General features: G+C 34.4%; 1 long non-coding RNA gene and 1 pseudogene across 2 annotated transcripts in view; both read right to left on the bottom strand.

Moving 5' to 3' along the window:
• LOC140621533 (uncharacterized) overlaps nt 1-13,276 on the bottom strand; it is a 114,213-nt gene that overhangs the window by 41,624 nt on the left and 59,313 nt on the right. The gene's annotated exons all lie outside the window — the stretch shown is intronic.
• LOC140621376 (mitochondrial import inner membrane translocase subunit TIM14 pseudogene) lies at nt 8,850-9,193 on the bottom strand (annotated as a pseudogene).

Raw genomic sequence — 13,276 nt, forward strand, 5'->3', positions numbered from 1 at the left:
GAAGAAGAGCTTACTTTTTTTTTTTTTTCTTCAAACAGAGCATAAAAAGAGGTGAGATAAAATGTAGGTCATTGAATTGAAAATAGGATTGATATTAGTAACTTGACATCTCACTAAAAAAGCAGGGAGACATGAACTCCAAAGAATGGCATTGTGTCAATGTCTTAGTCATTTTATGCTGCTATAACAGTGCCACTGCCTGGAAAGTTTATAAACAACAGAAATTTATTTCTTAAAGTTCCGGAGGCTGGGAAATCCAAGGTCAAGGAGCCAGTATGTTTGTACTGTGGTGAGGACTCTTCCTGGTTCATAGCTGGTGCTTTATTGCTGTGTTCTCACATGGAGGAAGGGGCTAAGGCTCTGAATCCTCTTAAAAGGCTCTAATCTGTTCATGACAGCAGAGCCTCTCAAAGACCACATCTTCTAATACCATCACACTAGGCATTAGGATTTTAACACATGAATTTTAGGAGGACATATTCAGTCCATAGCAATCAATATGGCGATATTTAAGAAACTCTACCTTCCATACCATTAGGAAAATGTTTCTCTGACAAAACAGTGCACAGAAAGGGAATACATCTCAAAAAGGAAAATAAAAAATTTCTATGTAGGTGTGACTCCTAAACCTATAGATCTACCTAAAAGAAATATGGTCACTGACCAGATCAATGGGAACAATTTTCTTTGACATTTCCTAATAATATATGAGATCCCCAGAAGAGATGAGTATACTCAGACTTGCTGAGATGGCAGTGGATCTGTATACCAAGAAGATAAAGAAGGCTGAACATGTGAACAGACATGGAACAGGTCATTTAAGTAGTTCCCAATGGAAACCAGTAAGTCATGGCCATGGTGGTTGGCCTTAAATTCTTTTCCTTGTAAATGACTTTAGGAAATCCTTTCTTTGGGACATCTAAAGACTGTGAGACTTGTGATACTGCAATTTGCTTAAGAAATGTGCTGGGCATATGATTCATAGATTATTATTTGGGTGTGTCAAAGCAATATATTTTCTTTATTTATATATCTGAATTTAATTTCTGACTTGCAGCCTCTGTTTCCCTAGTATGAATTCCTTAAACTAGCTCATTATAATTCTTCCATTTGTCCTTTTCTGTGAATTCCTAGATCAAATCAGAATTGTCTGTCAGTAGCAGGCTGGCTCACAACTCCATATTGATCTGTCCTTCCCCTCTCCCAGTTTTTCCCTAACCCTCACAGTTTACAAGTCTCCAGTTGCCAAAAAAAAAAAAAAAAAAAAGGCAAGTTCTTCTAGGTGGATTGTTCATCACTGGGGGTAGGAAGGGAGAGGCCTGCTTCTTGTTCTCTTTTACTTTTTGGCAGGAACAACACTGGAGCTCACTTGTTAGTACACATTTGGTTCCCTGGCAACTCCTTGGCAATGCCTCTGAGGTTCCAGGCTTTTTGTAGGAGTTTTAATTGCATCATGAACAACCCTATATTCTTACTGACTTAAAACAACACAAACATTTATTTTTTTCACAAATGTGTAGAGTCAACCAGAACAGCCCAGCTACAGGAGATATGGTAAGTTCAAGTCTGCTCCAATGGGTGCCAGTGCCTAGCAGCTCAATGGGATCTACTCTTCTCATAGTGGATGGCAGAACTCCAGGAGGAGAATAAAAAACACATGGCAGCCCTTAGGGTCTTCTCACTGGGTCACTATCTCTTCCTTTCCTATTCATTCACCAAAGCAGCCGTATGGTCAAGCACAGCTGAAATGGTGTGATAAAGTACGTTCCACATCCAGTGAAGTATGGCAAAAAAAAGTAGATAAACACCACAATATAAAAGTCAGATTCAATTGTCTTTTCTCTATCCACCTCACTTTTAAATTTAAACTCAATTTAGAAGTAAAACTGAGTCAAATGGGTAGCAGATCAAAATATTATCTTTTCTTATAGATAATACTTATTGGAGGAATCAACATGACTCTAGGCAAAATTGGACTTCCAACTATGCAACTCCAATGATATTATTCACCTACCTAAAAATTTAGAGCCAGCAATCGTGATCTTGAAATGAGGAAGAAGATATGAGACAGACATGGCTAAAACAGAAGGAACCCAGAATGAGATTCACACTCAGAGACAAGCTCTAATTCTCAGTGTCTCACCCAGACATGGTCTGTATACCATTTCTTTTTGAGAAAGAAGAGAGGTAGGAAAAGTCTATATTTATTCATCCCACATTCCTAGGAAGTATTGGAAGTTTCCAACTCACTTTAGAATTATAAGTGGGGGATACATATTTTGCTCTAATGTATCTCTCTTCTGATTCTCATCATGGCTCCCATTCTGCTTGGATGCAAGTCTTTTCAACCTGCCTTGGAGATCCTCTCACTGTTGCCTCAGCTTGTTTTGCAATCTTCTTGGATCCCTCTCGTCTCTCAATTCACAGCATAAATGAAGAATCTCCACCCACGATGAACCATGTGGGAGGGAAAGAAAGAACTGTACACTAATCATAGAATTTCTGGTTTCTACACATCTATCAGTTTCTTGATTCAAACAGTCCTGAAATGGGTCTGAGCAACAGTGAAGCACAAATTCACTCTTTATCTCATATCCCCCAGACAACAGGATGGGCTCAAATATTTGCTTCACTCTTCTCTGTAGGGTTTATTCCAGGCTTGGGGAAAATAAAATATGTTTCCCACCTCCTTTATTTCTCAATTCTCTTGTCCTCTGGGATAGAATACACCATTGTGTCAGTTTGTACAAAACCGTACAGCTTATGCAAATCTGCATAAGCTCATCCCCAGGTTGGTGTGTTTTCAATTTAGGATTTAATATCAGGCAGCTTTGCTTTTAGGGCAATATTCATAGTTTCCCTACACAGTGAAAGAGTAGAATATAATAAAGGGAAATAGGTAGTAATTAATTCTCCATCAGTACAATACTTAGAATTCTGACACCAGGAAGCCATACATATTACAGTCATTCATTTATTTATTTTTTTCATTTTGTAAATATTCCTTGACTTTCTTCTATGTTTCCAGCACTCTGGTAAAGATTGAATATTCCATAACAATCAAGAGAGGGATGTACCTCATCCTCACTTACTTATAATTTACTGGGTTATTGATTTTTCTCTTCTTTTCAATTAAATATATTTTCCCAATGATTGTAAGAATTATTTTTTTAAGATTTAAAAAAAAATTTTAACTAAATGTTTTTAAATGGGGAATAGCAGGCTTTTCTTAACTTTGTGATATTTCAAACAAGAAGTGTATGTCAAATTCCTGTTAAGATGATACAGAATTTGTATCTTAAATTTTTATCTGGTGTATTTAAATGGCTGCAATCGTTAAAACATCAATAACAAAAACAACAAAAAAATCTCACAAAACAAAATGACAAAAAACAACAAAACAAAACAATATACATGAGTCCACTCTACTTAGACAAGTGAATGTGCAATATGTAGAAAATAAATTCATGTGGTATATTAATATGTTAATGCATGTTGTTTCTAGTAAATCTACAAATAACCCTATATAGTTTTGAAATGTTGCTTTATCTCAGAATTTTCTGAGGATTCTACTTTATTTTGTCTTCCACAGCTGTATCACATCCTAAGCAACTCTCATATTCAGAATTTTTTCTTACTTTTTCTTACTTATTAGACTGTACTTTTCACTAAAGGAAGACAATGGGGTTACTTTAGGATATAGCCTCAGTAATTCTGGTATGTGAGTAATGCTATGTGAAGTCTAACTTTTAAAATATCTTCACTAATTTTCCTCTTCAGTTAAAAAAAATCTGGCCTTTTAAGAGCACCTTAAATGAAACTTCCAACAGAAATGTATGACCATTAAAAAAAAAAAAAGAAATGTATGACCATGCTACATATTTATTAAATTTTGAATCATTTTCAATACCCACTATTGGATATCAGACTTTTCCTTATTCAACTCCTTCCTCCCCACCAACTAATAGACATTGACACCCTGCCTAGAACTTGATAACCTCCCAATTTGGGAGCTGGATTTTGTTTCCTGCTTCCTCAGCAGCTGGCTGAGACCCAGATACAGTATTGAATCCCTCTAGCTCTAAAACATTTATCAACAAGACTAGCAACACAGGCAGTAAGTATTGCTTGTCAAACTTCCTTGGAATTAATCATATAAATTAAAAACCAAAAACTTTACTTTTCTTTCCATGACTTAAAGTAGGCTTAGAAGAAGGTAGTATGGCATATGTTTGGCAATAAGAACAACTATAGGATAACAATTATACTGTAGGATTGAGTCTTCTCTTCAAAATTAAGTCATTAATAGTATATTTTTTTCTGTTTATAGGTGATGAGCATAAAGGTCAAAGAGATCTTAAAAGTTTTCTGAGGCTATAAAGCTAGCTAGCAATGAGCAGATCAATTATTCAAATCCATGTGTCCATTTTTTTTTTCTCTTTGAACTTATAGCACTTTACATACTGAAATCTTTACATCAGCCAAAGGTAGCAAAGTTGGTAGTTTTAAATAAAAACAGAAAAACATGTATATTTTGTTATAGAGAGTAAATCCAATAGCAGAGCTACAAAATCTGCCAGCATCTCTTTTGTGCTCTCTGCAAAACATACATTAGAAGTTCTCATCCATAAAATTTTATTCCCTTGAAAAAAAACTTTGCACTTATTACTATAAACCTCTATGACTAAAGTTAATTGTTCACACTTTCACCATCTATCCCAGGTTTTTTAGAAGATATTTCTGAATATCATTTAAAAAGCAATCAAATGATAGTTCTAATTCCAAAAATTGCAGGATATCATGTATCAGACTACTCAACTTTAAAACTATTCACAAATATAAGAAAAAAAACCCAGATATTTGAAGACCGTGGAGACAAAACAAGAATGAGCAAAAGCTACATGAGATTTGGCCCTTGAAAAAGAGAATGGCAATGGTGAGACTGTCATTTATACATTCTTTTCCCCTAAGGGACACCAAAGTCCTCCCAGCACCAAACACTGTTATTTTGGATTGAGGTATCAGGATATAGGTCTGGGGCTAGAATGACTTGAAAATGAGGGAAGAAGTCCCAGAAAGAAAGTCAGTCACAGTAGAGAGGAGCCTGAATATCTAAGTAAAATCTGCATGTAAACTCTTCTCGACTTCTTGGCTGACCCTGGACTGAATATGTACAGAAGAATCGAGTAATAATCAAACAAATCCATTATAACCCAAACTAGAAAGTGAAAATGAAGTACAAAGATTTATTCTGTTGCCCATCAAAAAGAGATAAAATTTCAAATAAAGGGTCCTGCTAAATAAGAAGATCTCAGATAAATCTCAGCCTTTTCATTAAAAAACAAGAAAGGTTATATGGTAGAAAAATACTGTGTGCTAAAATTAAAAGATTTGCAGTGAACTTGAAAAAGATATAGTCTATCAAAATATAAAACCAAGCTTCCAGAAGAGAAGTGACAAGTCTCTTACCAATGATTCAGTAATTGAAAAAGCAAACTATACCAAAAATTAACACTCTTCAGAGGAAAATAACAGAATCTAGAGTCTCTAAAAATATTAAAGGCAGTATTACTTATGCAATAACAAAATCTGGACATGCCAAGAATGAGAAAAAAGTGACACATAGTCCAGACACAAATCAATCAGTATAAAGGGACCCTGAGATAACACACATGTTAGAATTAGATGACAAGCAATTTAAACCAACTATTATATAAATGTCAAGATATAAAGGAAGTATTGGTCATAATTATTTAATGAAGAGGGAATCTCAAGGGATAATAAAAAACCTCAAAGAACTTTAAAGGAAAGGACAATCAATATACACAACAAAATAAATAAATAAATATACTGGATAATCAATTGATAGAGCTTCCAATGTCTAAAGTTAAAACAATTTAGGCAACAAAATAAATAAAGTAGTATTAGATTACAATCTAAAGTATGAAATACATATCCATGGGTCCAAGCTGATATGAATAAATGATTGAATAAACACATGGGAGAAAAGTAAGAAATCTCTCATGAAGAAGTATTCCAAATAGTTTATGTAGACACTCCACTCTAAAGCAAAAGCATAACTCACAGAGAGTTATGCTGCGCACACAGAGATTTCCCTCAAATAGTATAGAATTGGAGGCAAAGTATAACTTACAGTGAAGTCTGGCAAATGCTACTTTGGGTGGGTACTAGGTGATTGAAGTCAATATCAGTATTCATAAATCATTTTTATCATATAGTCTTGATAGGATAAAAATAACACCTCATTTCTGAAATTTTCCTTTCCAAAATCCATAGCTTCAATCTATTCATGAGAAAAACATTACATAAATTCTAGTAATGGGCATGCTCCAGTAAAACTAATCAGTATTCCTCAAAACTGTCAAAGCCAACAAAAACAAGATAAAATCTGAGAAACTGTTAGCCCAGAGAAGCCTAAGGACACATGATAGTTACACATATTACAGTATACTGGGTGACATCCTGGAAAAGAAAAAAAATATTAGGTGAAAACTAAGGAAATCAGAATAAAGTATTGATTTTAGCAAATAATAATAAATTAATACTGGTTAATTATTTGTTACATATGTACCATAGTAATCTGACATGTAAATAGTAGGAGAAACTGTGAAAAGTTGTATAGGAACTCCTTGTACTATATTTTCAATTTGCATTTATAAGTCTAAAGCCGCTTAAAAAAGTATGGTTCATTAAAAATATATTGTATAAAGTTTACAGAGGAAAGGATCAATGAATTTAAAGAACTTCAAGAGAAATTAATCTTAAAAATCAAGAAAATAATTTTTTAAATATAGCTTTGATGACTTATCAGACAATATCAACATATCTGGTATACATGTAATTAGATTCCACAAAAGAAAAAAAAGAATAAAGAAAAATTTTAATGATGTAACAGCCAAAAGTACTTTAGGTTTGGAGAAAAGCACTAACCTGCCGACATGGGAAGCTTCGCAAACTCCAAAACAAGAACAATAAAAACTATATGTAGATGAACCAAATTAAGCCACATACCTCTAAATAATTAATATGATAAAACAAGAAATCACAATTGAATTATAAAAAGATCTGAATTTAATTCTTTTTTTTTAAAGATTGAGTATAGTTGACACACAATATCACATTTGCTTCACGTGTACAACACAGGGATTCAACTTCTCTGTACAATATGCTGTACTCACAAGTGTCTGAATTCAATTCTGATCACAACACAACTTATCAAAATGTATGGGGTGCCGCTGAGATGGAGCTAAGGGGGAAATGCCTAGCTATAAATATTTTAAGACAATAAGAAAGTTTAAAATCAGTGATAGAGGGGTGCCTTTGTGGCTCAGTTGGCTAAGTTTCTTTCTACCTTCAGCTCAGGTCATGATCTCAGGGTCTTGAGATGGAGCCCCACATGGGGTTTCTCACTCAGCGGGGAGCCTGCTTCTCCCTCTCCTTTGCCTCTCCCCACAGCTTGTGTTCTCTTTTTCACTCTGCTCTCTCTCTCTCAAATAAATAAAATATTAAAAAAAATAAAATCAGTGATAGAATTTTCCATCTTCTGCAGCTAGAAAAAGAAATCATTTATACACAAATTAAGTAAAAGAAGGAAGTAATAAAGTCAGCAGAATTTAAAATACATAGATTTATTTTCTAAAAAAGTAGAAAACGGACAAATTAACAAACACAAAAGTTGTATTTTTTTTAATATTAGTTAAACTACTAGCAGGAATGGTCAAGGAAAAAGCAACGTAGGAAATAGAAAATCGCAAATATCAGGAATTACAGCAAGGATCTCATTATAAATCTTACTAAGCATACACATGTAATAGTGGAATATATGAACAACTTAATTCCAACAAACTCAAGGAGTTCAATGATAAGGACAAATCTTTGAGAAATAAAATATATCAATACTGACATAAATGATGAGGTCCGGGTGTTATACATAAGTGGTGAGTCACTAAATTGAATACCTGAAACTAATACTGTACTGTGTTTTATATAGCTGGAATTGAAATAAAAAACTTGGGAAAAAAGAGGATTATAAAAATAATTAAAAGCTCTGTATCTATTTCTATATTAACTCAACTGAATTTATCAAAACACTTCCTCCAACGAAAAGTACAAGACAATATATTGTTGCAGCCTATAAATTCTTTAAATAATAAATACTACTAATAAGCAAAGTCTAAGACATTATCTGGTAGTTCTTATCAGAAAAAGAAAGAAGAAAAAGAGCAGAAGACAAAGGGGGAAAAACTTCAACTTCCATTAGTACCATTAGTTATAATAGTTTACAATAGTTGCATTTCTATTATTTTATTCAATAGTAAACTGATTTCCCGTGGAGGCTCTTGCAACTTGTGTCCCACCCTGATCACTCTCATGAAATTTTTTGAGAGTGCCCACACTTACCTTCTTTCTCATCACCTTATATTTGTACAGACTTGTTCTTCTTCCAAGATTTAAAAAAGTCTCTAGAGGGCCTAGATCATATCTAAGTTACTTTAGCTACAAATTTCTTATAAACAATAGTGTTGCCATGAAATTTGAAGTGGAGAGAATGCTTAGATAAATAAAGCTTAGAGGAAAAGTTTCTTAGAAAAGCTTTGTAATTGAATTAAGAAAATGATTGATCAGTAATGCTCTCCCATGCTTAACTGAAAATTTGGGCCTTGACGCTCCCAAAGTATCACCTTCCCATGCCGTAGCAAGAAATAAAATCTAGTTTAAAAAAAAAAGATTTTTTTTTTTAGCTTTGAGGCATTTTATTATAAAAAAAAAAAAAACTGGCACTCAGATACATGAACTAACAAGAACTTAAAATTCATCACCCATTTGCTTTATTTTTTAGCTTGACCTTCTAGTAAAACTTTAGCTTCATTGTTTTTGGCTGCTGTATAAGGAGATCCTCCCTTGTCCAGGTGACTTAAAAGCATAATCTGTCGATGAATATCTCAGATTTTTCCTTTATTGGCAGTAGGACTTACACCTAGCATTAATACTGCTTCTCATTTTGTCATTTGGGGTTCAAACCCACTTCTATATAACCACCACCGAATGCAGATTTTTTAAAAAGCCCTTGTTTTATGCAAGGCTCCATATGTTTGATGGCTTGCAAAAAATAACAGCCTGCAAATCCTGCAGCTGCAATGGTCAGTCCAGCTGCTACCACTGTGCTGGCCATGGCTCTGGCTCAGCTCCTCAGTTTCCAGAGCGTGTGGTTCATCCCAGCCCAAAGGCCACAGCCGCCAGTTCCCATGCCTCTAGCAGATTATCATGTGACCGCCAGCAGCAGGCACCAAACCCAAAATGGAATTTTAAATAGTAGTACCATCAAAATTAAATTCTTGTTTTGAACATTTGCTTAAATGAACAGAATCTTTTCTAGATTATAACAGCAGTGTTAAAATACCTTCTTATATTAATGTGAATAGTAACACAATTTTTTTTTAGATTGCTGTTGCCATATCATTGCCAACTGTCTACCAATATAAAGGCCATTCTATAAAGTTATTATTTTTTTAATGCATTCATTTATTTGAGAGACAGAGAGAGAGAGAGAGAAAGAGAGAGAAAGAGAGCATGAGCAGGAGGCACAGAGAAAGGAGAGAAAATCAAGAAGATTCCACACTGAGCACTGGACCCAGCTCTGGGCTTGATCTCATGATCCTGAGATCATGCCCTGAGTGGAAACCAAGAGATGGATGCTTAACTGACTGAGCCACCCGGGACCCCCAACAAAATTATTTTTGCTGTCACTGTGGAAGGAGTATGTTCCTCATACTGAGGAAAACAGCTATACACACACAACTTGTAACTTCTAGGCTTGGTTTTTGATATTTGAAAGGAAATTAGGAAGAGCCTTTATCTATCATACCTGAAGTTTCAATCCTAATTGTTTTTTAGTAGTCTGTTTGTCAAAGGGATCCATAACTTGCTCCCTGTTATCCTGGAATACTTGGGACGCATGGCTTTACTCTGCATGTGGGAAGCGGACAGGAATGTGAGTTTAGGAGAAAACAAAGCAAAAGAATTTAATATTTATGATACATTCTTTTTGTAACAATTAGTTTTTCTTGGATCCACACAAAGACCCAATATTATCCCTTTATTTCACCTTATTATTTATGTATATGATTTGTAATAAAATATCACCATTAAAAGCATGCTCCAAATATTTATTTTACAAAAGCCAGTTTTATGCGCTTCTTTTGAACTTAATATAATCGCCTTATCGCAGTTAAATCATTATCTTCAGATTTAACAAAAACATGTTCCCAAGATTTTAGTAATTATAAAGAGGGGCGTTCATCTAATCATAATTTTTCCTTTGGCACAATTTCTATACTTTAATATATTGCAATAAATAAAATGCTTCCTGTTATTTTCCATGAAACCATAGGAAAACACAGCCAAATTATCTGAGGATGAACTGAGAATCAATGAACTGCAAATGATCTTAATAGCCATTTATCCTATTTTGTTCTTTTCTTATGCTATGGACTATAAGTAGACCTTCTAAATTATTGCCCAAGGACTGTCATATAGCTATAGTTTGAATTCTTTCAATGATAGGTTTCACTATCAAATGTAGAGAGGAAAACTTTACATTTTGTTATTTTAAAAGCTGTAAATTTAGAAGGATTATCTTATATTAAGCCAATTCCTACCTTCCTTTAATTTTTACTGATGGTTTGTATTAGTAGTTATGCAGTCATTTTCCCCCACTTTTTTTATAAGTTTCAGAGGTAGAATACGGTGATTCATCAGTTGTATAGAACACCCAGTGCTCATTACATCAAGTGCCCTCCTTAATGCCCATCACCCAATTGTCCTTTCCTTCCCCCGTATTCCCTCCAGTAATCCTCAGTTTGTTTCCTAGAGTTCAATGTCATTTATGGTTTGCCTTCCTCTCAATTTTCATTTTATTTTATTTTTCCTTCCCTTCCCCTGTGTTCATCTGTTTTGTTTCTGATGAATGGATTGAGAAGATGCAGTACACACACACACACACACACACACACGTATACACAATGGCCATCACTCAGCCATCAAAAAGAATGAAATCTTGCCATTTGCAACAACATGGATAGAACTAGAGTGAATTGTGCCAAGCAAAATAACTCGTCAGAGAGACAAATACCATATGATTTCACTCATATGTGGAATTTAAGAAACAAACAGTTAAGCAGTCATTACTGTAAGCTTGACCTTCTTTCTGGATGAAAACTCTTCCAATATTAAGGACCATCACCCCCTTCCATAATTACCTTGTCTCCATCATTACTTTTACACATTTCTTGCAGCCTCCAGCCCTCACCACACATCCTTTTCCTTTTCCTTTTCCTTGGGATATATGTTCTTAGTACCTCTAGATAATATTTCTATATTTTTCTTGCCCTGATACTCTGTAGCCATGAACATCCTTTAAAGGAGCTTTCCCGTGCCAGTGGTTTAGTGGCCCTACCCTCATTTAAGAGGATGACAACCAAGCAACTTCATTCTCTATCTTTCTTAAAAGAAATGTAGAGTTCCCTTATTTAAAGCAAGAAAGAAGAAAATGAAATAATGAGACGGCATTTATTTTCTATTAAAATAGCAAATGAAGGGGATAAACATTTAATTGAACTGTCCTGAACTTGGTCTTATAAACAAATATATATAAATAGGCACATGGACTCTGTAAATTTATGCAATTCTTCTTTTTTACAGGATGTATTTCAAAAATTCTACGGTACTGTTTCCTATTAAAAAAAAAAAACCTATGGGTAATTCAAGTAGGTAAATTTGCATTACTGAAACATAAGTGCAGACAAACCATTATAATCAATTTTCTTTTCTTTTTTTAAAGATTTATTTATTTATTTATTCAGAGAGAGAGAGAGAGGCAGAGACACAGGCAGAGGGAGAAGCAGGCTCCATGCAGGGAGCCGGACGTGGGACTCGATCCTGGGTCTCCAGGATCACACCCCGGGCTGCAGGCAGCGCTAAACCGCTGTGCCACAGGGGCTGCCCTATAATCAATTTTCAAATTGACCTTTATGATAACTTTCTACAGATCAATTAGATTAACTTAATTATGTTAGTGGAAAAACTGGCAAAGGATATGCATAGATGAAAATAAATAAATAAAATGCCAAAGTATTATCAAGTTAAATGAAGAAATGCAATTTGAACAATAAGCACTTTGTTTTGCACATAATTATGAAAAATGATTATTTATTTTTGTCATTAGTGATATGTTGTAATATGTACAATAACCTCATTCCAAAAAACAATTTTGGAGGAATATCCTAAAGGCCTTAGAAATGTGCACATTCTTAGAAATAGTAATTCATCTTCCTAGGAATTTATGTTAGAGGATAATTAAATGCACTAATAGGTATGTCTGTGTAAATATATTCGTTATGTTATTTGGAACAGCAGAAAATATCATGTACATCCTGCATGGTCAAAATAAGGGGTGATCAAAATGTTTTACGCATTTATCTCATTCAATGGTTATATATTTTCATTATACTCCAATTTCCTGAGCAATGTTCTTGACACTTAATATTTTTATAATTCATTTTCAGAGAGAAAAGACCCACAGGATGCAAAAAGCATTATAGAATATGAGTTTTAAACATTGTGTAAACTGACAGAAGGCACATCATCATATTGATTTCAATATTTGCATTAATTTGGCTAAAAGAAGGCAGACATTTTTTGGGAAATTGGAGGGATAAAGGACAAATTGGAGCAAGGAATGTGGTATGGGTTGAGTTATGTCCCCCACAGTAATACCCAGTACCTTAAATGTGACAATATTTGGAGTAGTAGGTAAAGAGGTAATTAAATTTCAGAGATATAATTAGGATGGGCCCTAATCCAATAAGACTAGTATCCCTAAAGAGAAGAGGCTAGGATACAGACACATGTGAAACAGAGAGAAGTTGGCCATCTGCAAGCTAAAGAGAGAGGCCTCAGAAGAAACCACTTCTGCCAACACCCAAATCTCAGACCACCAGCCTCCAGAACAGAGAGAAAATAAATTTCTGTTTTTTAAGTCACCTGGTCTGTGGTACTTTGTTTTGGCAGCCCTAGTAAGCTAATAGGGAACATAATTACTAAATAAGAAGATAAGCAGGATTGGAATTTGCTGATTATGCAAATCATTATCTCTATATGACAACTGAACTATGACAAAAAACTAGGAGGACCAAATGATTACAGGTCGATGCATTTTATGTGTGCTATCTCTGTCTAGTAACTGATCTTGCTCCCT

This window comes from Canis lupus, chromosome 30, assembly GCF_048164855.1.
Source record: "Canis lupus baileyi chromosome 30, mCanLup2.hap1, whole genome shotgun sequence".
Taxonomy (NCBI): domain Eukaryota; kingdom Metazoa; phylum Chordata; class Mammalia; order Carnivora; family Canidae; genus Canis; species Canis lupus.